At 36.9% G+C, this 27379-nt stretch overlaps 1 long non-coding RNA gene across 2 annotated transcripts; it reads right to left on the bottom strand.

Moving 5' to 3' along the window:
• Positions 1 to 27051, bottom strand: LOC121499106. 2 transcript variants are annotated; one of them, XR_005990012.1, is made up of 5 exons: positions 26670 to 27051; positions 20571 to 20658; positions 19387 to 19513; positions 3372 to 3521; positions 1 to 62 (listed from the first exon to the last, which is right to left on the bottom strand). It is a non-coding gene; the product is annotated as an uncharacterized LOC121499106 (long non-coding RNA). The 2 variants fall into 2 exon arrangements; XR_005990011.1 differs by having other exon boundaries at positions 15 to 62; positions 3264 to 3521.
• Between the last annotated feature and the right edge of the window lie 328 nt (positions 27052 to 27379).

Here is a 27379-nt window from a genome sequence, read left to right as displayed (position 1 = left end):
CTCCACTAAAGTTCCTAAGGGTTGCAAGATGGCCGCTAGGGCTTGGGCATAGCACCAGGAACCTGGGCAAGAAGAAGAGGAGAATGGTAGTGCCGCCTCACGTGTTTCTTTTGCCAGAGAATCAAGAAAATTCATGAAAATTCTCCAGCTCCAGGGGTAGGAAAAACTGTTAGGTCAGCCAACCAACAGTTGTCAGCAATAGTTTTTTTAAGATCTGTTTTTAATTCTTTGTTCTAAGATCCTAATTATGAAGTAAATCAAGTTCAAGAGCTCCATAATAAATTATAAGAAATTTATTTCAAAAGAACTAAATATTCAGGGAAGTAGGTTAACCTTTAAGTTCCTACTTGGTACTGTACCCCAAATGCCGATCATACTTAGTGTTGCAAACTGCTTTCTAGGAGAACTCACTTTCCCTCAACATGTGTATCTAACAGGAAAGTATCTATCGGCAAAATAAACACTGTTAAATTCCAACCCATTCACCTAGAAAATTAAACTAAGTCCCTTGCTGATTAACAACAGTATTAGAAGATCAAAACCCAGTATTTCATATGAACATATCAAGCTCTACCAGGTGGGAATTTAGAAATCCCTTTATATGAAAGAACACTGAAACACATCTTTTTTCTGGACCCAAGTAACATTATTTTTCTAAGTGGAGAATAGCACCAAAGTATGGCTCCCTAAGTATTTTGAATATGTGTCCTCTAGTTTTATTTCATTTCTTTTTTATGTTTTTACAATATTTCCACATGACTAGCATTCTAGAAAATATCTCAGCATTGCAATCATTTTTCTTCTTCTCCACTGGCTTCACATACAGATGTTGGTCAGAACTGTTCTCAGGGGGAAAGTTCATAAAATAGATTTAGAAATGTTGGAACCTATCTTCCAGGCCTAACCTAACAAGAAGGGAGCAAAGCCATTGGATCATACTAATGTTTCTTCCAGGAAATCATTAGACGAGTTAGGTAAAATAAGTTAATGAATAATACCAGAGATTTTCAAGTTGTCTATGAAAGAATCTTCAGGCCTCTCTCTATGGCTGTCTCTGTTTTTGGCTGAGTATTCTTTTTTTTTTTTTAAGATTTTATTTTTATTTATTTGACAGAGAGAGAGAGAGAGAGCACAAGTAGGGGGAGCGGCAGGCAGAGGGAGAAGGAGAAGCAGGCTCACCTCCAAGCAGGGGGCCAGATGTGGGGCTCCATCCCAGGACCCTGGGATCATGGTCTGAGCCAAAAGGAGACGCTTAACTGACTGAGCCACCCAGGTTCTCCCTTGGCTGAATATTCTAGTGGAAGCAGGACCTGACCACTGAGGCCTTGTTCTTTACCTTAGAGATATTTTGTAGAAAGAGTGATTCCATTGAATTCAGAGAAATCCAAGGGCCTCACAGGGCTCAGTGTTGACACCATGTTTATGATTATCTAGATTTTTAAAGTATAGCTCATATTTGAAAAAGTCATGAGTTGGCCTCCAGAGACAGGCAAAGCAGAATAGGCTTTATGGCTCAGTGTCTGTGGCCAGGGAAGGTCAGACACATAAACTAGGAAACTATTTTTGATAACTTGGACTTGGAAAGACCAGCTGAGCTCTCTGTAAGCTATTTAAAACCTGCTCCGGATTCTCAGGCAGCACCAGATCTTCTGATTACATGTTTACAAGCCAGTCCTTAAAGATCTGCGTGGCTCTTCGATCCACAGCCAGGACACCTAATGCTATTCATCTTTAAAGTGAAATCCAGATACTAATGGAATAATCTCCATAAATATCTGTGTGTCTAGATGAGTGCAATTAATCTATTTTAGAGACCAGCCAGTAAGCTCTTTGTCTAGTGTCATCAGGAAAATCCACATTAAATCTGAGTTCAAATCTTACATTTTTCCAATTTGACTCAACTTGAGTCAAATTGCTCAGCATAAATTTGATGTTCCAGAAATAAAATCTTTTGAAGAAATGTAAGACACATGCTGAGGAGCATGAGAAAGCAGTGGTTAATCTCATAGACTCCAAAACCAGACTGGCAGCTTGCTTCCTCTTCCTGTGCCTTAGTTTCCCCATTTTAAAATGGGGCTTATGGTGGTAATAAGCATCCAATAGATTTGCTGTTAGTACAGAATGAGATTAATGTTTATAAAATGGTGAAAACAACTCCCTGGAACATTGTGACTGCATCACAATTATTAGCCATCCTTAGCGTAAAGCAAGAGATCTTGTTCTTCAGAATGATTTATTTCTAAAAAAATAATTCAGTTACATAGTATCTCTGAACAAAGAAAATTGGCATTGTTTTCTGTGAGACCAATGATCTATTTTTTTTTTTTTTATCTTGCTCTGGAATAAAGATGTCCCTACCAATTGTGAAATAGTGGTGTGAAGATTTATAACTACAAATATTACAAAAGTTGTAAATAAATTTAATTTCTCCACAACTGCAATTAATTTTATTGTCAAACCCTAATTAGCATCTTTGGTGGAAAGTTCATTCTTGCCAATTCAAGGTAACTTAATCACTTTCTTTATAACTCACTCTCTTATGACTCCCATCTATCTCTTCTCTTTTGCCCCTTTCCGTCTGTGTAAAGTTTTTTTTTTTTTAAGATTTATTTATTTATGTATTTGAGGGGCAGAGTAAGGGCAGAGGGAGAGGGTGGGAAAATCTCAAGCAGACTCCACGCTGAGTGCAGAGCCCAACATGGGGCTCGATTCCATCACCCCGAGACCAAGAAACCAAGAGTCAGACACGCAACCAACTGTGCCACCCAGGCACACCTCCCCTCATGTAAAGTTTTTGAGATTTTTTTTAAGTTCCTGAGAGATTTGTCTTATGTCTATAAGAGAATAAAGGTGTTCTGTGCTCTCTCAGGTGTGACTGCAGTAAGGGTAAACCTTGGGCTACTTGACCTTGGACATTGCCTTTATCTCCACTGTCTTCCATATAGTCCTCAACTGGTTTAATATGGAGTCTCTTGCCTTGGCAGGGCTAGTCCACCCCACAGACCCAGCTAGAGGCTCCATAACCTTAGCCCTGGGCTCCTCTCTCAGATCTTAGTGCTTGACCAAAAAGATTCGGGCATGGGGGTGAACTAGCTCATGCTCTTTTTTGCTCAAACATGCCACACCACCATTCTATCAAAACCACCTCTTGTTGGTGCTAGACAACATTAATCATCTATTACTGCATAACTTATTACCCCAACACTTAGTGGTTTAAAATAGCAAATATGTATTAAGTCAGTTTCTGTTGGTCAGGAACTCACAAGCAACTTAGCTGTGTGATTGTTGGTCAGGGTCTCTCATGAAGCTGCAGTCAAGATGTCAGTAGGACTGCAGTCAGCTGATAATTTGGCTGGGGCTAGCAGACTCACTTCCAATATCACTCATGTCACTGTTGGCAAGAGGCCTCAGTCTTCACTGGCTATTGGCCAAAGACCTCGGTTCCTCATCATGTAGGCTTCTCCATACAGATTCTGAGGATTCCTGGGGACATGGCAGCCCGCTCCCCCAAAGCAAGTGATCTGAGAGAGAGAACAACAATTTTATGTAAAAGACTAATGTATTTTACTTGTATAACAATATTACATGGGATTCAATGGTTTATGTGGCTTCTAAAGCAATTAAGGAAAGTTTGATATCTAGAATTAAAGAGATGATAATCCTGCTCTATGATTATTCTCATTTGTTATTTAAATAACTGCCAGACATTGTCAATTTGAAGCTGTGAGACTGAACATCCAAAAAAATGGGGATAATAACAACAAACTTTAAATCACAAAAATCAAATTTTGCCATATAATTATGGTACTTGAACAGGAAATAGATATGAGTGTTATTTTAAACTGAATCACACACAAAATAACATTGTTTCTATAAGGCTTTTGAGAATTTTTTTAAAGATTTTATTTATTCATGAGAGACACAGAGAGATAGAGAGGCAGAGACACAGGCAGAGAAAGAAGCTGGCTCCATGCAGGGAGCCCGATGTGGGACTCGATCCTGGGACCCCAGGATTACGCCCTGAGCTGACGGCAGACGCTTAACCACTGAGACACCCAGGCATCCTGAGAATATTTTTCTTTAATGCACACAGGAAAAAAAAGATAAATTTCCTAATATATCAGCCTTCTCCCAGGAATAAAATAGGGAAAAAATGTTTATTGGGCAAATGACATTACTCTCTTCTTCAAAATAGTATCAGTAGAAACATTCAGGAAAGCTGGAGAGGGTATTTCATTTAATTGCAATTATTTCCTTTAATCAAGCATAATTTACAAATTCAATAGAGAAAGTATAGGAAAAAAAGGACCGAATATGAACAACTCCTTTATTTAACAAAATGATCATGCAGATCAATATTAAAGAGATACATCTGGTTTAAAACAATATGAACCTACAATAGATGAAGTATGAATTTAGGCACATTTACATAATATCTCCTTTCAGAAATAAGTATTATAGTGTTTTCACCATTATTGATTTAGTAGACATTTCATCTTTATTGGGAATGTGGACCATCCTCACAAAGCTGTGCTGTTGGGCGCCTGAGTGGCTCAGTCTGTTAAGCATCTGTCTTCAGCTCAGCTCATGATCCCAGGGTCCTTGGATAGAGTCCCCCATTGGGCTCCCCGGAGAGTCTGCTTCTCCCTCAGCTCCTCCCCCCTGCTTGTGCATGTTATCTCTCCCAAATAAATAAATAATCTTAAAAACAAAAACAAAATTGTGTTGTTGCTTTATAGCTTCCTGCTCTGTTAGCAATTGATCAGCTACATCAGATAAAGACTTTGATAGCAATCAATGATTTTCATCAAAACAAAATGAAATATAATTTAAAGAATATTGAAATTAAACACATCCCATAAGGAAAAATATTGTACATAGATCATATGGAGACATGATCATTGGTATCCAAATCAAAACTGATGAACAGTTTAGATATGAAAACCCATAAAAAGGTATCTGCATATTTCTCTGATGATACAAAAACAGCATGTAGGTTAATGAGCTACAGCAACTTAAGCTACCTCTGAAGCTATACAATGAAATTAAATAAAAGGAGATGATTTCAGAGGGCATCTTTGTCAGAATTTTGGTTAAAGGGAAGGAACACTCATGAGTCATAAACCCCATGTGTGTGTCAGGATTATGACTACTTGCTGCCCTTGCCAGCATGTGCTTATCCTTATAAGGAGATTTTGTTCAAGGCAACACAAGTAATCAAATCTCATGCTAGAAAATGTTCTGGTCATAAACCCATAAGACATCATCTAGCTGTGTGACAGTCCGAATGTAGCAGGTTATTGGTGTGATTTAAGAGGCGTGTGGTGGTGGGGGGGTGCAGAATAAAGAGAGATGCTTGCACCAACAATTCCCTCAGCCAATTCGGAGCTTTATTACTTCCCCTCCCCCAAATCCCTCCACCGCTGGTGCCACTGCTTCAGCCACTAATCTCAAACCACACAATTAAGGATTTATCCTTCTGGTGTGGAATCATTTTGTGTTAAGGCATTTTCTCTTAATTCTTAAATATCAGTGTGAAAGATAAACTTTTTACCTAATACCTTTTAGGGCAGCCAAAAACTAAGAATAACTAAGAAAGACAAACAGAAGATAACAAGGACACACAAGACAAACGTTAGCCAATTCTCCCTCATAACTTGGGTTAGCTTTGCCACTTTGAAGATGCAAATGTATGTCAGGTAATAATGATAATCACAGAAGCTCATCTTTATTGAATGTGTACTATGAGCTAGACACTGTACTAAGTGCTTTGCTGTCATTTATTTATTTATTTATTTATTCAATACTAAATGCCCAATACTATTCTTCGTTCGTGGATTATGCTAATGAAGACAGTAGATACTACCAGGCTTTCCTGGATTGTTTATTCTAGTGGGGAGAAGGCAAGCTGATAAACAATATATCAAGAGGTGGTAGAGAGTATGTTGAAAATAAAGGGAAAGATGGTTAAAAAACAATGTCACTGTCTCATTTAATATTCAGAGCAAACCTAAGAAGTACAAGTGAGAAAACATGAGGTTCTGAGAGGTTAGGCAACTAGACCAAAGTCACACAGTACTTTTGTGATAAGGGTTTAACAAAATTCTTTAATAAAATTTATAAAAATAAATATTTAAGAATTTTCTCAGTTTGAATTGTTTTCCTTTTCCACCCCTGAAGAACATGCAAAACTATTAGCACCCATACACATACACTCAAGCAATAGTGACATTCTCTGCACATGACTACATTAGAGTTTAAACTGTTGAAAAATCAAGACAATTCCAAGAAGTGATTGCAGGGATGATTTTTTTTTATTTGAAAAGTAGGTGACAGACAGTGAAGCTATTTAGATAAAACTATTTTTTGTGGTGGTCAAAAGTTTCTCAAAGGTCACATTTCAACTAAAAGAAGATCCAAATCCAAGTTCTCCTCTCCCCTTGCTAACAATCTTTAGGGCTACATTTCCTACCTGCTCCTAAGGAAAAAAAGTTGGACTTCCTGATATGCTTCAGTTTTCTTTTTTCTTTTTTTCTTTCTTTCTTTCTTTCTTTTTTTTTTTTTATGCTCAGTTTTCTATGCACACTTGAAATTTGGGGCAGATGTGTCCAAATCAATGTGAACTTGACTCTTAACCATTGTATGGCTTTCTTGGTTATTTTTATTTAATTATGTTCACTATTTGATGAAGAAATGGGACAAAGAATAGCAAAGGAGAAAGAATTTAGAATTTCTAAAGAAGGACAAATCCCACTGCCAGTCATAAAAACCTTTCAGTGCTAGCTAGCTGCAGGGTACCTAGCACTCTTTGCTTGTCCCTACATGGTCCTTACCATGCTGTATTTTCAATTCTTTATTTTGTAACTGTTCCATTGGGCCATGAACTACTTGATGGAAGAGATTATCTTCCATTCATGTTTATATTCATAGTATCTAACACAGTCCCAAGATCAAAGTTGGTGGCCAACTAATAACTGTTAGATGAATAAATTAGCAATTAAGTTAGAATTTGAGATGATTCTCTTTTTTTAAGATTTTATTTATTTATTCAGGAGAAATACAGAGAGAGAGGCAGAGACATAGGCAAAGGAAGAAGCAGGCCCCCCATAGGGAACCCGATGTGGGACTCCATCCCAGAACTTCCAGATCACGCCCTGAGCCTAAGGCAGATGCTCAACTACTGAGCCACGCAGGCGTCCCTGAGATAATCCATTTTTGAAGCAGACAGCCCAAGTAATCATTGCTCCAGGTGTTCTTTCCTGCAGCTCAGAATACTCACAGAGCATAGGTTAAGAGCTCTGACAGCAGAGTCCAAAATCTAAGGTTAAATTTTCAGTCACAGAACTCATGAGTTGTATGCTCAGGGCTCTTTAGTCAACTTCTCTAAACTTCAGTTTCTTTATCTACAAAACAGATAATAAAAGCATCTAACTTTTTCCTGATATATTAGATATAATAGTTCATGTTAAATTCTTAGCAATAAACCTAATACTTTGTCATTGCTTCATACATATTAGCTATTATTATTGTTATTATTATTATTATTATTTTAGGTATTTGACACAAAGCTTATAATTAGAGCATCTTGTCCTAACTAGCTTAAGTCAAGAACTTTTCAACAATAATTCTCCATAATAAAACCACTGTTACCATTCATTCTTTTTGTTGAAATCCTCCTTATGCTTTCAGGCATTGAAGGCCAAACAGTTTTGCAGACCCTAAGGTAAGGAGGCTAAGATGGAAATTGTAAGTTGGAAGGTTGACATTTTGGGATAGGCGTTCTCAGAGTACCACTTAAGAAGGTGCCTGTTCTACTTGCTATCTGATTAAGAAGAAATACAGAGTGCTAATTCAAGAGTGATCCATAAGTGCCTTTCAAACTTCTATGCATAACTAGCTGCATAACTGCTCTTCAGAAGCAGAGTGAGATCCTAGGACACAATGTTTCCCCAGGGGTATTTTTTCTCTGTATGGTGCTCCAAGAAATTCAGTAGCCCTAGTTTGTCTTTGATGGCACCAATATCTTGTCCTATCATAAATATATAAAAAATTTTAGCATGATGAAATTAAAATGACATAATATGGTTCAGACACTTTAATAGCTTCACTGAGTTCAGTTTTTAAAGGTCTATGAGGTATTTTTCTTCTCTAATTCAGTATACAAATAGTCTCATTCTTAGAGTTTCCTCCTTTCTTACTGTTCATGTCCAATACTGATACTGATGCTGGTTGCCCCTGGATACTCTTACTTCTACACATTGTCCTACACTTTTCTACAAGATCATTGTCTACGAAGAATTTTGAAATAAAAAAAAGCAGCTTCAAAACTGTGTCTCCACAACATTTGACTAGTTGAGCCAAAAAAAAGCCAGGCAACTAAGCCAAACAATAAAACAGTTGCCACCTATTATTATGTTCTTAATAAAAATGATGAGAAGGAAAAAAAAACACAAGAAGCAAAATTGGGCAATGCATTGTGGCAATGTTCCTAACCCTCCTGTTCTGACCATTTCCTATTCATCTCATTAGTGTAGTAAGGATCCTTCACCCTAAATAGTATGAGATGGCTGAACACATGACACCTAACACTGGACAGATGAGAATGATAGCAGTTTATTAGTCATGTATCTCACACTCCCCGGAGGAGAACACCACATGCCCTGCAAGGTCACACAGGGATTACACTCAGGAGTAGAGTGAGCCAACAAGAGCTATGGAGGTCTGGAGGAGCTTGTAGGACCAAGTGATGGTCCTTGACCAAATGGATGAGGTGCCTTCTGCTTCCCACTGGAGGATGTGACTGACTTGCTTGAAAATTTTTCCAGTCTGACATGGAAGTAAAAATTATTAGGTTGATTACTAGGTGCGGTGCAGCTGGTCCAGCTGGGAGGGTAACTACTCAGGTAGGAAGCCTCTCCTGTTAGGTGGGAAGTGTTTCTGGATACAGCAGGAGGACTCACAATAATGCCTTTTGGCTCATTGATGTCAGGACAGCCCTTGAAATTTTATGTCTTACCCCTCTATACTATTGAGTCCATAAATCCCTGAGAATTCTCTCAAATACTCCAATACTTAGTTTTTGTAGTAAAGCTAAGTGAGTCATCTTATTTTGTCATAGAAATGAGTGATGAAAAAAAAAAAGAAAAGAAATGAGTGATGAGGGGTACCTAGGTGGCTCAGTCGGTTCAGGGTCTGCCTTTGGCTCAATGACCATCTCAGGGTGCTGGGATCGAGCCCCAAGTCAGACTCTCTGCTTAGCAGGAAATCTGCTTCTCCCTCACCTGCTCCCCCTGATTGTGCTCGCTCTCTCTTTCTCTGTCAAATAAATAAATAAAATCTTTAAAAAAAAAAAAGAAAGAAAGAAATGAGTGATGGGAGAAACTGGTTCAGTAGGGGAAACTAACCACAATGAATCACTTCAGACTGAAGAATGGATCAGCATCATGACCGTACTTACTTTTTTCCAATTGTTTTATTATTATCAAAGCAGGGAGGGAACCTGTGTTCATCAAATTTATCTACTGTTCCTCAGGAGCACACATTTTCTCTGTATCTCCAAGTCACTTTGCAACTACCTTGGGGCCATGAAACTGAGATTCAGCCAATGGAATGGGGACAAAAGTTACAAATGCCACTTCCAAACCCATATGAGATCCTCTATTTTTTCTTCCCTTTCCATAGTAACCAAAAAGTCACAGGTTGAATATGATAGCTTCAAAAATAATAGTCCCTGAATGACTATGGTCCTCTTCCCCCACAATATTCTCATTGGACTAGAATGTAAGTGAACTATTATAAACTTTTATTATATTAAATCTCCAAAGTTTGAGAATTACTTCTTATAGCAGATAGCTTATCCTAATAGATAAGCCCATACAGAACACTAAGAAAACATAAGATATGAAAGTACAGCCTAGGTATTGTTACAAATACTGGATACCATTTCCTCTGAGTCATCCCTTTCTCCTAGCATGCCTTGAGCTGTAGAAAACATCTCTAAATTATACCACAGAGAAGAAAGTGAACTCCTCTTAGAGACAGTGGAAAAAGAATCAAGAATTAAATATAATAGAGCAAAGAAAAGTTCTGAACAATACTACCCAAGCAAGAGTAAGGTAAAAAGAAATGGAAAGACAGTCTACTATGTTAATGAATAAAATGAGAACTAAAAACAAAATGATAAGAGAAGAATGGGAGAATAAATAAGAGATTGTAATAATTTAACTGAGGGCCCAAAGAGCATCATTATAGATAAAGCAAATAAATTAGTAACAGAATGAATAGAGATGAAAATTGAATTACTGAGGTAGATAAAAACTTGACCAAGTCACCAATAAAATCAATCAGCAGATAAAAAAATAAGAAAGGGGAAGTGAGTATTGAAACTATCAAATATAAACAAATAGATAAGGAACATAAACATCCACAACTCAACAAAAGACATCCTGAAACTAGAGAACTTAACAAATGCAGCCAAAAGTCTTCAAAGAATCACTACCAACAAATAACCCTCAAATAAAGAATGATTCCAGTACACTGAACACACATAATTAACACCAATGAAACCATAGTTTAGTGCAATCATTATATTTTAAAAATAAAGGAAACAGAAGGAAAAAAAGGGGAGAGGATAGACAAAGAGAGGAACAAAGAAAGGAAAAGTTAGGAAAAGAAGAAATTCTTTAGGCATCATGCAGGAAACAAAAAAATCTCTAGAAAGGAAAAAGAAAAAAGTTGAGGCACTGCAAAGACCCAAGCCAAAACATAGGGGGAAAATATATGAAGAACATTTCTAAAGGAAAAAAATAACATACAGCCCAAGGAGATTATACTCAACCAAGATGTCAGAACATCAAACGGACCATACAAATTTGATGGAATTCTAGGAATATAGGACTCCTGAACTCAACTAAGATAAAAAGAAGGAGGAAGAGGAAGGGGAGGAGAGGAAGCAGCAGCAGCAAAACACACACACACACACACACACACACACAAACAAACAAAAACAAAAACAACAAATCAAATTACCAAATGCAGAAATGGAAAATCCATGTAAAGGGACTGGGAATGGGACTAAATCCACCTAACTAGGAAATAAATACTATACTGGTGTGATCAAAAAACAATGTCATGTAAGACAGTAGAAGTAATAGACAGCTTGAATGTACAGAACAAAAAGTTCCACTAACTAGTAGGGGGGCGGGGGGCAGGCACCAATGTAAAAGGAAACAAGTGGGAGCTAGAGCCCACTTAAAAAGAAAATTAAAAAAAAAAAAAAACTAAAAGAAAACTTTAGTTTTCTCATCTAAAAAATGGGGATGATACCTCTACCTCATGGGCATGTTTTAGGGATGATATGATTTAATACACTTAAGGCATTTAGAATAGTGTTTGGCACATCGTAATCTCTCAATAAGTGTTAGCTATTGTTAGTAATGACCTCATTTCCCATAACAAGGACTTCGATTGATACTGTTTAAAATGGAAATAAGTAATTTTTAAGAATGACTCTAACTTCTTAATGTGTTTTATTACCTCTTTTAAGCTGAGAGAAACCTTTTAGAATATAATATCCCAGCAATTTCATTTCTCTTGAACTCAAATAAATTTAAATTTAATATTTTAATTTAGACTATAGTCTCATTAAAAAACTGCTCCCACCAATTTACATACCTATGCTTCCATCTGTATATATGTGTAGAAAGATATCTGGGGTAAAGTTGTTTTTATGCGGTGGGATTAGCAGTAATTTTTTTAACTTTTAAAAAATGTTTGCATTATTTAACTTCTTTATATTGATCCTGTGTTATTAAAATAAAAATATTACTCTAGAACAAGGAAAATTGTTTCTTGCACCCCTTAATTAGGTATCTTTTGGTATTATATATTTAGGTATATTTAGTGTTGAAAACTTAAGGGATTTTATACAACTAAACACCATGCCCCCGGCAAAATTTATTGGTTTACACTCAATAGATTGTTCGTTCACCTCTTTACCCTAGTAAAGTCTTCAAGGGCTTTTTATTAATTGCATTTCATCGGTTTAAACTGGGCTCAGCTGAGTGGCTATGCTTCTGGCTTGGGTTCAAACTATAGGATAAGTTCAGGTTTGTTCTACATACTTGATCTACCTAAGGCATGACCCCCCTCATGGCAGGTAACTGGAATGTCAGGACTAAGCCAAATTAAGAACCAAGCACATTTAAAGCTTCCTGCTACAGCAGGACTACTAACATTCCATTGGTCAAGGCAAGTTACAAGGCCCAGCCCAACATCCTAAGATTGGTGAAGTCTACTCCACCTACAGTGTGAGGGCGAGGGGAATGAATGAGAATGAATACTTGCTGAACAATTATACAAATTACTACAGACTAGTTCACTCAAAATTTAGCTGCCACCTCACAGCTCTTTGATGTCATTGGTTGTTTTGAAAACAATCACTCAGCTTTTTTTTAAATTTGAGGAAAACTTGATTGGAAATATCTTTTCCAAAATAAGAAAATAATGTTGAATAATTTTTTAAAAAACACTATAAATGAAAATTGCCTATACTAATATTAACAACAGATCATTACTCTGAAGTCTGGTGCAATTACCTATCCATAAGGAAAGCTATTCTATATCTATGTTTATATAGGATATTTTATAGCATGTCTCAGTTACCAGTAAGTTATGAACATTTTATTAGGTCATTAAATATTTTTCATAAACATGGGCTGTGTAATTGTTACACCACAGACTGATACCAAATTTTTTCAGTAATACCTATCATTGGACATTCATGGGCATTAATCTTTGTGCACCTCTGATCTTTCCCTCTAGTGCTTACTGCCTTCTCACTCCTTACTCTTTTTGTTCCAGCCACACTTGTCTCCTTGCTTTTCCTCAAAATTCCAGGCACATTCCACACTACACTGGCTGTTTTAAAAGTCTGGAATACTCTTCCCTGAGATATCTCACATGACTTGATCTCTTACCTCATTGAATCTTTTTCTCAAATGTCACCTTCCCTATAAAACTTTTTATGATCCCCCCAACTTGAAACTATAACCCAAGCTTTGTGCTTTTTCTCATTCCCTCTATCCTGCTCTTTTTAAAAAAATAATACTTAACATATTCTAATACCCTGAATAATTACTTATTTGCTATATTCACCATTTGTCTTCTTCTTTCTACTAAAATGTAAGCTCTATGAAAACAAAGATTTTAATCTTTTTTCACCAGAGATCCCCAGTACCTAGAAGTGTCTAGCATACAGTAGGCACTCAATAGAGATTATGAATTAATAATCATCTAGGAGTAGAATCAAAGACCATACTTTAAACTTCTAAAAACTTATTTATGGTCAAAATTGGTCTAAGGGAATGCATTTTAAATAAAATTAATATAGGTCATATTTTATTCACTATACTTTATAGGGTTTCCATGCCCAAATAAAACTCTGTACTATATGAAAATTATTTTCTATTCACAATTCATTCTTCTTGAAAGTTAATTGATAATTATTCATACATAACGCTTTCAAATTTTATTACCAGAAATATCAATCCTGTTTTTTGTCTAGTTGAACATGCTCCTAGCATAGCTAGATCATTATTTCATTTTTTTTTAAATTTTTTTATTTATTTATGACAGTCACAGAGAGAGAGAGAGAGGCAGAGACACAGGCAGAGGGAGAAGCAGGCTCCATGCACCGGGAACCCGACGTGGGATTCGATCCCGGGTCTCCAGGATCGCGCCCTGGGCCAAAGGCAGGCGCCAAACCGCTGCGCCACCCAGGGATCCCTAGCTAGATCATTAAAATCCAAAACATTCTACTCTTCACATAATTTAAGATAAAACTGAAAAGCATAAATAGAGTCTCATATAAACTTTCTCAAAACTCTTAAACATTTACTGAAGAGGTAATAGCCACGTATTCAAAGGAATTTGCTTTCAGTGTTTATAGTAGATAAGTAAATGAGGTTTAGTGTTTTATTTAGGAAATCACTAATATCCTACTTCCTTAGTTCTCTCTTTTTTCCAAATTTCCCTATCTTTCTCAGATATGTAACTCCTATTCTTAATATATGTTCCTACCTTTAGATTTTTGTGGAGCACACTCTTATTTTTTGTCCATTTTCTCTGTTTAACAGGGACTCTAAAACACTGCTCTATCCAATTGTCATTATTTTACAGATTCATTTTCAAACCGACTTTACATTAAATATGCACAAGAATATCAGGAATTACTGATTTTTTACATGTGTTTCTCTTAGTCTTTGGTATATACTCTTCCAAAAGTGACTTGTAAGAAGAAATAACTTAGAACTGTTGTTCATAAAGGAGAATGAATCATTATCATCTATTCTTAGGGCTTGAACCTAAGGGACAATAGAACAAATGCTTTTTATTTTTTCTGTATTTCAATCCAATCCAAGCCGCCTTTACATTATCCCTCTACAGGATACATTTTATTTTCAAATGAAAAATACCACCCATGCCAACCGTGAACACTGGCATTTTTCTAACTGCAGCTCTCCGACAGATTCATGCCCACTGAAATAGCAGTAGTGGGGAACAGACTAGAGGATAACTTGCCTGCTAATAACTTTTCTAAAATAGTTTTTAGGGAAAGTGATGTTGACTTCCATTCTACCCCATCGAGCAGTGGAACAAGAAGAAATTGGCTCTGATTGCAGCCAGAAAGATTTGCTGTTATTATGGAAGTCTTCTTCATGCTGCTCTTCCCTCAAATTACCATCCTATCATGCCTTTCTTTCATCACAAATGTCACAAAAATAACTCCCTCTTTCTACCATGTAATCCATGCCATGTGGCTTCCTTCTCCTTCATTCTCAGAGATCACTAGTAATCTCAAAGCAGTCTCAAATGCCCTCCTCCTACTATAGCCTCTTTAATTTCTCTGTGGCATGTGCCTTGTTTGACCTTCCTTCATGGAATTAGACTGGTTGTCTCTGAACATAATTGTCTAGCGTCTTGACTGGACCTGGGTCTTAAGAGTAGGCATTCTCGAGCCTATGTCATTTTCTCTTTGTCTCTTTCATTGCACACTTCCTTCAGGATTTTAGTCATTTCCGTGGCGTTATAGATGTCCTATATTATAGCCAGCTTGTGTTAAATGCCAATTTCAGTACACATCCTGTTGTTTTGTTTTGTTGTGTTTTGTTTTTTCCTGTCTCCATAGCCTCGCTTCTATTGTTTGCTCTGGCTAAAATGATCTCTTCAAAATCAGTGTTCAAAATTCATCTCGAGTTGCCATTTTCTCCGTAAAGCTTTCTCCAAATGGAAGTGAACATTCCTTTCCATGAATGTCCACAGTAGTTTTTTTTTTTTTTCATTTTTTTCTTTTAGTGAGAACATGAAAGCTCTCTCTTAGAAAATTTCTATTATATGATACAACATTAACACCTATGTTTACCATGTTCTACATGAGATCCTCACACCTTACTGTGAATTGTTATAAAGTGGCATTTTTCTGGGACCTGATCAACTCAGCTGCTTGCAAGGTTTTGTTTGGTTTGGTTTGGTTTGGTTTTGAGCAATGGTATCCCAAATCAGGGAATCCATTATGAGAAAGTGTTCAAAATACAGATGGCAGGGTGAAATATCACCTGGCTTTCTTTGGAGATGGGGGCAGCCATGCAGGCAAGCAGGATGATAGAGATGGAAAGCTGGGTCTCTCTTTCCCTATGGGCAGGGCAAGAAGGTTAAATGGATGCTGCAAGATGGGATCTGAGCAGTGGGTAAGGCCCCTCTGAGCTCTCAGAAGAGGACAGCCAGAATTTCCTTCTTTTTTAAGGTTAAAGAATATTCCATTGTATATATACCATGTTTTCTTTATTCGTTCATCTCTTGATGGACACTTAGGTTGTTCCCCTGACTGTTGTGAAAACGCTACCCTGAACATGGGAGTACAGATAGCTTTTCAAGATAATGGTTTCATTTCCTTTGGATATAAACCCAGAAGTGGGATTACTGGGTCATTTGGAAGTTTACTTTTAATTTTTTGAGGAAACTCCATATTCTTTTCCATAGTAGTTGCAGCAATTTACATTTCTACCACCAGTGTACAAGAGGTCCTTTTTCTCCACATCCTTGCATTTCTTATAATTTGTCTTTTTTATACTAGACATCCTAACAAGTATGAGGTGATAGCCCATTGTGGTTTTGATTTGCATTCTTCTGAAAATCAGCGATGTTGAACCCCTCTCATATACTTTCAGTCATTTGTATGTCTTCTTTAGGAAAATGTCTATCCAAATCCTTTGCTCCTTTTTAAAACTGGGTTGTTTTTTGCTATTGAGTTGTATAATTTCCTTGTATATTTGGGATATTAACCCCTTAATTGAATTAGTGGTTTGTAAATGGTTTTCTACCATTGCACAGGTTGTCTTTTCATTTTGTTGCTTGTTTCCTTTCCTGTGCAGAAGATATGTAGTTTAAGGTAGTCCCATTTGTTTATTTTTGCTTTTGTTATCCTTTGTTTTTGGTCTCAAATCCAAAAAGATTGTTGCCTACACCAATGTAAGGAGCTGACCCTCTATGTTTTCTTCTAAAAGTTTTATAAAAAAAAATTTTTTTAAGTTTTATGGTTTCAGGTCTTATATCCAAGTCATTAACATCTTTTGAATTAATTTTTGTGTATAATGTAAAATGGGAGTCCAACTTCATCATTCTGCATGTGGCTATCCAGTTTTCCCAACACTATTGAAGACTAATCTTTCTCCATTGTGTATTCTTGACTCCTTTGTTGAAAATTAATTAACCATATATGCATGGCTTTATTTCTGGGCTCTATTTTCTGCTCCATTGATCTATATGTCTTTTTAGATGCCAGTACCACACTCTTTTGGCTACTGTAACTTTGTAGTAGAGTTTGAAATCAAGAAATATGCCTCAATCTTTGTTCTTCTTTCTCAGAATTTGTTTGGATTTTCATGGTCTTTTTAAGCTTTATACAAATGTTGGGCTTATTTGTTCTATAGTAAATTCATTGGAATTTTGATATAGATTGCATTTAATGTGGTATGGACATTTTAACAATATTAATTCTTCTGTTCCATTAGCATGGAATAGATTTACATTTATTTGTGCCTTCTTCAATTTTTTTTCATCAATATTTTACAGTTCTCAGGGTACAGATCTATTATTTCCTTGGTTAAATTTATTTCTGTTCTTTCAGCAATCCAGTCTGTGGATCCAGTCTGTGTCATAACTTTGTTATGACAAACTAGCAAACTACTACTGTACCATATTAAAATATAAAGTATTGATATTATTTGATTACAGAAAAACATTCTAAATGATAAAAGTTAGTTACCTTATTTTTTCTTATCCCTTCCTTTTGACTTAGACTAAAGATTTGCAATTGTAATAGGCAGTATATACTCTAAAAAAGAATTAATTTTCTCCAGAAGAGATATTCAGAGAAAGTGTTTAGATGTTGAATATCTGAAAATTCGTCTGTTTATTTCATCTTTCATAGCATGGTGGTAAGAGCTCCTAAATCATGAGGGAAATACCTGTCTGATGCAAAGACAGATGGTGCCAGAAAAGAAAACACCAGGGGGCGGGGTGGGTGGGAATATATATATATATAGAAAATGGCCACATTGTATCATAGAATGAACCAAGTAAAAGCCAGACTAAAAGAGGTTAAGATAGAAGAATAAACCCCAAAAAAGGAAGGAAGAAAAGGAAAAAGAGAGTAAAGGGAAGGGAAAAAAGAAAAAAAGAAAAGAGAGGAGAGAGGAAAAAAGAAGAAAGGAGCAGGTTAGGAGAGTGAGAGAAAAAAAGTCTATTATTTTTCTTCTTTCTCTATTGTTACTAATAAAAGCTCATGGAGAGCACTGGGTATTATTCTGTATGTTGGTAAATTGAACACCAATAAAAATTAATTTATTAAAATATAATAAAATAAAATAAAATAAAATAAAATAAAATAAAAGCTCATGGAGTTCTTCCAGAGTGGAAGTGTTTGTATGGGTTGATAACAATGTTTTGGTGAAAGTGGCTGATGTGCAAAAAAAAATAATACTGTGAATGTTTGTAAAATAACATATTTAGTTTGCTCGGTTTTTTTGCAGAAGTGTTCAAAACAGTGATGAAGAGTGGGGGGGGGGGAAGTAAACGGAGAAGCAGAAGTAAATCTCAAATATGATGACTTTTCAAAAAACAGTAATGCATAGAAAACCAGAGAGAGGATTTTTCCTCTACTGATTGGTTTCAGCAGTATTGTGCCTTTCAAGCACTTGTAAATATTGTTTCCAATAACCATTTTAATTTTTGTTACTGAATGATAACAACTCATGGCTGTCTCCTTCTCCAGAGTGCTGCCCTCAGCCAAACAAGAGCCACCTTGCCTAGAAAGATATTTTTTAAAGGAGACATTATGACATAATTTCTGTTCTAGAATTCCTCTAGGGGAGATTGAAGTTGAAATCACATTTTTTGCTTAGCGTTTTATCCCCTGCCCTATCCTGCTTCCTTCCTTCCCCTTACCCTGAGCATATTCCTGCAGTAAATCACTTCAGTTAGATACTCAGTTTCAGGCTCTGTTTGTGTTCTAGGATATGGTCCTAAGAAGCATCTAAAGATGAGATTCTGGAGTTGGATACTTGCCTGCTGAAAGGCAATGAGGACACATTGAGGTAACATGTAAAGTATTCATAGTCACTGGTTTGCTATAGGAGTGCCATTGTTAAGTTTCACTTCCAGTAAAGAGTAAAGACTTGTAAAGGCAGGCAAAAACTGGTGCTATGTTTTGGGCATTTGAGAAGCATAGAGAAATAGCAGATGCAAAGATTAGAACGAGTTGCTAAGTGTTAACGATTCATTGAAAAGAAAAACAGTCTCAGATTTATTCATCAACAACTTAAAGCAAAACATGAAAGTCAAAGGACCTCTTTGGCTGTCATTTTTTTAAAGATATATTTATTTATTTGAGAGAAGGAAGGAGGGGGAGAGGGAGAGGGAGAGAGAGAATCTCAAGCAGACTCCCCACTGAGCATGGAGCCTAAAGTAGGGCTCAATGTTATGGGCCCAAGATCATGACCTGAGCAGAAATTCAGAGTTGGGCACTTAACCAACTGTGCCCCCCAGGCACCCCTGGGGCACCCAGGCACCCCCTGTCTTGGCTGTCTTTAAAGAGAACTTCATTTTCTGTTATTGAAACGTTGAAAATCAGATATAGGATTTAATTATAAAGTGGCAGAGCCACAGGGAAGGCTAAATTCTCATTCTGGCAAATCTCCTATGATAAGGTCTGGGTCTGATGGGGAAGTAGAAGGAAAATTTAGGACAGGGATAGCTGAGTAGATGCACTGCAGAACCTTGGACCTCTAAATTTTTGACCCACATTTTCTTACTGGAAGATAGACTCACCTTCACTTCCTTGCTTGAGGCCTATGTGGAGGACTCACATGAAGCAGAAACCTTAGATGACCATATTGCCCTCCTCAAGATCTGCCTCCATCTCCTTGGTTCCAGCCACATGGTTAAGGTCGAATCTCTATATAATGAGATTAGAAAAATGCAAGGCTTGCTGAGGGTGAAAAGAGAATATATGCTGAAGTGGCTATAGGCCCTGGCTAATATGTCCCAGCAGGAACTGAGGAAGTGAGTGTATCTGGAGAGTATTGGATCAAGAGAGATGGAATATAAAACTGAATATGGGCTCCCTGCATGGAGCCTGCTTCTCCCTCTGCCTATGTCTCTGCTTCTCTCTCTCTCTGTGTCTCTCATGAATAAAAAAATAAAATCTTAAAAAATAAAATAAAAAATAAAACTGAATATGGGTGTTTGTCAATATGGGGACATTCTTCCGTAATACAGGACTAAACATCTTGGTCAGGGCCGTGGGTAAGTGCTCCAGTATGCTACTGGGATAGTTCTTGGAAGCTTAGGGGAAAAAAAAAAAAAATGACCCATATTAAACAAAGTAAGGATGCCAGATTTGCCATGTTATTTTAATGGGAGAAGGGATTGAAAGGCTCAGAGAAGTGGGCACACTAGAATGGGTTCACTATATAAAACTGGAAAACCCTCCCTTTGACCATGTTCAATTTCAGATACATCTGATTTTAAAAGAAGTAAATTCAGATTTAATTTCGGCCAGTGCAAGACTTTCAACTTTGCTTTGATTTTGTGTTGTTCCTACTAATGTGAGAAAGATGGTGATAGGTAAAAGGAGATGCTTTATATAGCTTTATACGGAAGGGGCATGAAGCGCAGGTGTCCCATCCCAATGCCTTCTTCTGGTCCTCAAAGATCTCCACTAAGGTATAGCTCTTTTTTTTTTTTTTAAGATTTTATTTCTTTATTCATGAGAGACACAGAGAGAAAGCGAGAGAGAGGCAGAGACACAGGCAGAGGGAGAAGCAGGCTCCATTCAGGGAGCCTGATGTGGGACTCGATCCCGGGTCTCCGGGATCACGCCCTGGGCTGAAGGCGGGCGCTAAACTGCTGAGCCACCCAGAAATCCCAAGGTATAGCTTCACTAGATTAGTCTTCAGCCCTTCTGTTTATTGTCTCTATTAGACAGCTTAAGATAAGTTCTCCACAATTACCTGGAAAAGGCTTTAAAAATACTCCTCTATTTTTTAACCATTTGGGTGAAACCAAATTTTCTTTATATACTTCAACCGAAGCAATGTGCTGCAAAAGATTGAATACAGAATAGATATGAGAATTCATCTGTCTTCTATCAAGCCAAACTTTAAAGATATTTACAAAAATGTAAATACTAGTTTTTTGTTTAGGACAATATAATTGTTTTCCATAAGAGCATGTTATCTATGTTAACATGTAATAAGCCTATTGTTAATATTTTTAAATAAATTAGCAAATGAATATTTTAAAATGCTTCATTTTTAGCTTATAATACAGTAAAAATAAATGGATATTACCCATATTAACAAAAGTTCTTTGGAGTCTTCAATAATCTTTTAGAGTATAAAGAGTACACAACAACACAACAAATATGGGTATTGCTGGAAATGCTATTAGCCCCATTTTGGAAAGTGTAGCAATTAAATCTCTTCCCTCAGGTCCTCAAGGGGATACATATTTTAAAACTCTGGCTCCAAACCTCACACCACTCAACATAACCATGGCTCCCTGAATAAACATAGATGTTCAGAATCTGTACAGAAAGAATTTGAAGACAACAAATTTACTGAACAAATTTTCTGTAAGCTCTCATTTTAAAATACAATAGGCAATTCATATTGCAAATTTCCTTTACTTCCCCCCAAGAGTTATTTTATTTTATTTTATTTTATTTTAAAGATTTTATTTATTCACTCATGAGACATACACAGAGAGAGAGAGAGAGAGAGGTGCAGAGACACAGGCAGAGGGAGAAGCAGGCTCCATGCAGGCAGCCCTAAATTTTATATTTCTCTTTTCAGACCTGATTATCTAATTTCTTTCTATATTTTTCTGAAAGAAGATGTTCCATGGGAGGGCTTATTTACTAACTTTGATTAATTTAATAATCACACTATAGATTCAGTAAAAGATTTATGAATCCATGAAACTATTCATAAATTGAGGGTCAAAATACTTAATATTTAGAATTAACAAAGACACAGTCCTGCTCTACACCTCCTTTGTCAGATTATATCTGAAGGAATTGCATCCATTCTTGGCCATGACACATTTAAAAAGTGCCTAAAGAAAATTGAGCCGGTTGATAAACTGGATTAAAAGTAGACATTTTACAAAGAAATTTGGAATGATTAGCCTAGAGAAACATGGGCTAAGGAGCATGACAATGATTGCTCTCAACCATTTAAAGAAAAGAGTCATTAGATCTCATCAATTTGTCACCAATTTGTGAAAGCTACAAGCTTTCTGAAGATAAAGAATTTCCCATCCCTGGGACTATACAAGCTAGGCACACTATAGAAATGTCACCATCCTCCTCGTTCTGGATGCTTTCACTCTAACTCTTCTTGTTTGTTATTTAAATACCTTCCACATCTGAATCTGAAAGTGATGTTGAATTAATGAGAGCAACTATGCAATTTAAATCATATGAAAAATCGGGCTTAAAATTAATAATCTATGAGAATAAAATAGCTTTAGGTATGTACCATATTTTTATTTGTATAAACACATAGTAACGCTCTTCTCAGACATTTAAGAATACCAGGAAATACACACAGAACAAAATGAATTAAGGTTTAAGATGGTGGTACTAGAAATTTAACAAGCCAACAGAGCAAATGAAGTTATCCTCTGAACTTGAAATCAGGGCCCAAAATAGGTTTTAGGAAAAGAAAAAGATTTTATTTTCAGTAACTTTTATTAAGAGTGTTGTATAGATTTAACAGAGATGGGCAAGAGAATAGAAAGAACAGATGAGTGGGAGAGGCAGGTTATAATTTACCAAGATATGAAAATGGAAGGTCTGTAGCATAAAAAGGGCACCCTTTCTGGGCAGATGCAGCCTCCACCTGTGGGCAAGAAAGCAAATGTGCATGCCAGCTGTTTGGATTACAGTCCACACTAACCTGCACATCCTTAAGAAGCTTGAGAATAAAGGCATTTGATTTTCATTTAACAAAAAAAGTGCTCAATAAGTATAAATTCCGTGCAATTTTTAAAAATATACCTGTTACCCCAATATGCTTGACACTGTATATTGTTAAAACAAAAAAGGACAACAGGCCCAAAATGGAGTCACTTATATAAGCCCCCTGTCAGCAAAGAATTAACACCTAATTTAATTGAGTTTCTGCCTCTCCCAGGAATGTAACCTTTAACTAGTCAGTCTGGAATTACCTGGTCAGCACTAGTGAGGTAATATGCTGAGTAGACTGCTGCTGTCCCCAAAAGGAAGGTGACGTTGCCTAAAGCAATCAATCCACTGCCAGAAACTCCCTATTCCCATCCTCTTCTGCCTATAAAGCCTTCCATTTCGTACAGTGTCTTGGAGCTCCTTTCTATTTGCTAGATGGTATGCTGCCCAATTCATGAATCATTGAATAAATTAGGCCTTCAAATTAGATCTATTAGATCTTCAAATGTACTCAGTCGAATTTTACTGTTTAACAATATTTAGGTATATACAGATGATCTCACTCTTTAAACAAAAAAAGTATATAGAACTTTCACACCAATGGTTTCACCAAGGATTTATCTTTATGTAGAATTTTGAGAATTCAATTCCAGACACTTCAAAGAAGGAAGCATTCAATAGTAATTTTTAAATATTAAGTGATTTTTCCAAACAAAGTGGAATAAAACTGAAAACACTTTAAGTAAACTACAATAAAAATTCTTCTAGAAAAAGGAGAAAACAAAGCTGAAAATGTATCTACAGAGACTCGATCATTAGGATCAAAGCCAAGCAGGAATTAAGGCATTCTGGCCAATAGAATAAAAGCCGTTTTTTTGTTTTGTTTTGTTTTGTTTTGTTTTTAATGCTACTTATCAAAATTCAGGTAACTTTATATTTCCTCTCCTAAAGATATAGGAAATAGCAGATGATTTAATGGGGAAAAAAATGAGCCAATATTAAGTTGTTAGCTAAGACTAATTTTCAAAGAGACATTATAGGTTATTTTTTAAAGAATATTGGTCCAAACATTAACATCTAAGAATTAGACTGCTGAAGCGGTGTGTCCCTCTTTTGAAACTATGACAATAAGGCCAACATTTTGCTGATCAAAGTAGAAATGATCATTTATGAAAGTTCCTATGGAGCCAGTATAAGTATTAGTATGTTTCATTGACGAATCTCAAGGCAGGAAAGCATCAATGATGAAAAACAAAATAATGTATTTGTGTCGATTATTACTCACAGTTGAACAAGATCGACACCAAATGGTGTAATTTCAGGCCTGTGAAAGGGTGGAGTGTAGAGAGGAAATTTGGAAACCTGGCCAAAATAATTATCCTTAAAGTCTGCCAGCAGAAACATAAATCTCCACTATTACTCTCTCCTTTGATTTTGCACTTTGAGAATCCTGCACTAAACTGTGCAGCTTGAGAAAAGAAAATAAGCAGACGCTTCGGACATATAATTTGAGAAAAGCAAGCCCTCTCCTCTACCCCAAAAATATCTCCACAGCTAGTCTCAGATTTTGCACCCCATAATTAGATGTGCATTCTTCCTGGGTCCTGAAGGGCTTTTGTGTTTTGTTGTCTTGTGCAACTGGAAAACATTCCTGGGAAGAGTAAATCTGTCAATTCACACTTTAGAGAGAATTAGTTACTAAAGAAGGGAGTGAGAGGTCTGAAGCAACACAAAAGGAAAGCACTAAGTAGGGTACACTTGAGCCCGATTTCAAATATTTCTCAGCTGTTCCCAAGACTTTGTAAACTGACATGCATAATACTGTTAGTAACAATAAATAATGCTAACTGATCATATTCTATGTAGCACTGTACCAACCCCTCACATCGTGGGCAGCCGATTTGAAATTTACCTGTCAAAATGCCCTCAGAGGCTCCAAAAATACTTCATTCATTTTTCTAGAACTGAATACAAGTCAGTCTATGCCCACTAATTGAGGAAAAATATAAACATGCCCAGTCAAAGTAATTCCAGGCGCTTCTCATTTTAAAACAAGTATATTCAGAATTTCATCTCAGACAATGGCAACTTGCAACCTCCCCCTTGATTTCATCTTTCTCTCTGTTAGAGGTGTGAGATGAGGATAGGCCCAACTCGATGCCTTCCCGTGTGCTCCAAGGCCTCCACTGTGAAGGTACAGTTTCTCTAGCCTGGTTTTCAGGCTCTCAGGTTAAGTTATTGTCTCTATTACAGACTTTCACTGGCCATTTGGAAACTTAAAGGTAAGCAATACTTTTTATACATAGGCCAAATCCTCCTTCCATCTCTGTATTGACTCTAAGGGGGAAGCCCAGGGCAAGTCGGTAAATCCCAGGAAATACCAGGAATGCTGAAGGTCTCTGTTAATACTGCACAGGGATTTTTCCACTACACATGCATTATTTTTGCTTAAACTTGTCCATGTTTTCAATGGCTCATGAGTGAAAAATCAGGGATTTTCCTCAGGTGGGGACTGACTTCAGGGTCTGAGCAGTTACATAGCCCTATTTATAAAATCACTCAGAGGAGCAACAAAAACACCATCCACTATTAACACCTCAACTTTTAATTCACTAAGTCCAATGACTGGTTAAATCTGATGCTCTAACAAAGGTCTAGGATACAGAAAAGAAAAGGTGGAGGGGGGTGGGAAATACCAGGTGTTACTCTTTAAGAGAGACCCTAGAAATACGCTAAAATGGGCAACCATGAAAACCTTCCTGTCAAAGTTGGATGCTCTTCAGGGGTTGTATCCATTTGGGAAGACAATTCTCTGAGGGTCTCTCATATTTCTGCACTTGTGTGCAGAGCCACTCATGGCTTTTGTTCTGGTTTGTCTTTCAAGACTTTTGTATAGTAAACAGCCTTGGAATATAGAAATGGTCTCTTCCTCTAGAGAAGGCAAGCTTGTTTATTGTCAAATATAATAAAGATAATGTCTCAGGCACCTGGGTGGCTCAGTCCATTAAGCATCTGCCTTCAGCTCGGGTCATAATCCCAGCATCCTGGGATTGAGCCCCACCTCAGGCTCCTTGATCACTGCTTCTCCCATTTCCTCTGCGCCTATCCCCTGTCTGCTCTCTCGCGCTCGCTCTCTCTCTCTCTCTCTCTCTCTCTCTTTCTGTCTCTCACACTCTGTCTCAAATAAATAAGTAAAATATTTTTAAAAAATAAAGATAATGTTTTCCCTCAAGGCAAAAGTTGGGGAGGTTTGTTTGCAGTGCATTTAAAAAGATTTAGGTTTCCTAAACTGGAGTTGCCTTAGCAGTGACACAAGCTCATTGCATGTGCAGCATCTACTTGGGCTGTTCCGCTTCCCTTGTGACTTTGGGAACAGCAGAAACACATGTGAACATGAAGCTTATGCTGCATTTTGTGCCATGGGTAACAGTCATTTATCTCCAATCCAGGAGTCTCATGTCCTCTCCCAACATCCATGAAATTGGCAGGCTAATCTGTGGGTGTGCAAGAACGGTAAAATCTCAGAGCATTCACAGTTGCTGACGCCCATAAAATCTTGTTCTTGCCTTAAGGTAGCCTTTATTATAGTTATTCTATTTTGGCCTATTAATATCTACCACAGGTTATAAACCATTTGAGAATAGTATATCATACAATTTAATCAAAGTTGTGAAGTGGTAACAAATAACTTCAACTATTAGTGACTAAACATTGGTGTATTGATAAATATTTAACAACAAGCTCCCCAGAAATAAAAGTCTTGATCTGTAGCATTTGGCAATTTTCATAATGTAAATACTCCCACTTTGGGCAATTTTAAGCTACTAACATGGCATCACCTAATGCAGAATTGGGAGGAGATGCATGCAATCATTTCCCACAAGCCAGTACAAGCCAACTAGCACACCACTGGCTTTAAACAACAAAGGTTTACTTTCTTGCTCACAATACGTACTTTTTGCAGTTCAGCTTAATTCTGCCTAAGGTCATTTTCATTCCAGGATATAGGCTGAAAGAGCTGCCTTTTTTTTTTTTTTTTTTTTGGAACAGGCCAATTAATGGTAGAGGGAAAAGAGTAAGAGTGGAGCCGTCAGATGACTCAATGACTTTGCTCGAATTGGCATAAGTCACTGCTACTCACATTTTATTGGCCAAAGCACATCACTTAAGCAGGCATGTCAGTGGGTTGGGAACTATATTCCCCCTGTCAAGACAGATCCAGTAAGGAGGGACAGCAAGTATTTTGACACTAATACAAATCAACAATGATGTGTCTCATGTCTTACTTCTCTTTAAATTCACACCACCCAAGATAATATTTTGCACATAGTTAGTACTAGGTTAATGATAAGACTAAGTAAGCAGTTAGTGATCACTGAGTCTTAACGATAACATTAGAAGGGTAAGCTAAAATGTTTGCTGTGGGGCGCCTGAGTGGCTCAGTCTGTTAAACGTCTGCCTTTAACTCAGATCATGATCTCAGGGTCTTGGGATTGAGTCCTGCATCCAGCTCCCTGCTCAGCAAGAGGATCTGCTTCTCCCTCTTCCTCTGCCTACCACTCTGCCTGCTTATGCTCTCTCTCTCTCTCTCTCTCTCTCTCTCATTCTCTGTCAAATAAATAAACAAAATCTTTAAAAAATAATAAAATAAATAAAATGTTTGCTGTAATACCAGCTACTATTGTGATTTGAACTTTGGTTTCCTTTATTTCAGTCTCTTCCCAGAGGATTACATAGCCCTCTCCAAGGAATGCAGTATATCTAGTAGTTAAGACTGTTAATGGCATTGTTTTGGACTTCTGAATAGATGGAAATATGAAGAAAACCAAGTGTTTGCTCTCACTTAAAATC

Source organism: Vulpes lagopus, chromosome 9 (genome assembly GCF_018345385.1).
Source record: "Vulpes lagopus strain Blue_001 chromosome 9, ASM1834538v1, whole genome shotgun sequence".
Taxonomy (NCBI): domain Eukaryota; kingdom Metazoa; phylum Chordata; class Mammalia; order Carnivora; family Canidae; genus Vulpes; species Vulpes lagopus.
This window is presented reverse-complemented; position numbering and strand designations above follow the sequence as displayed.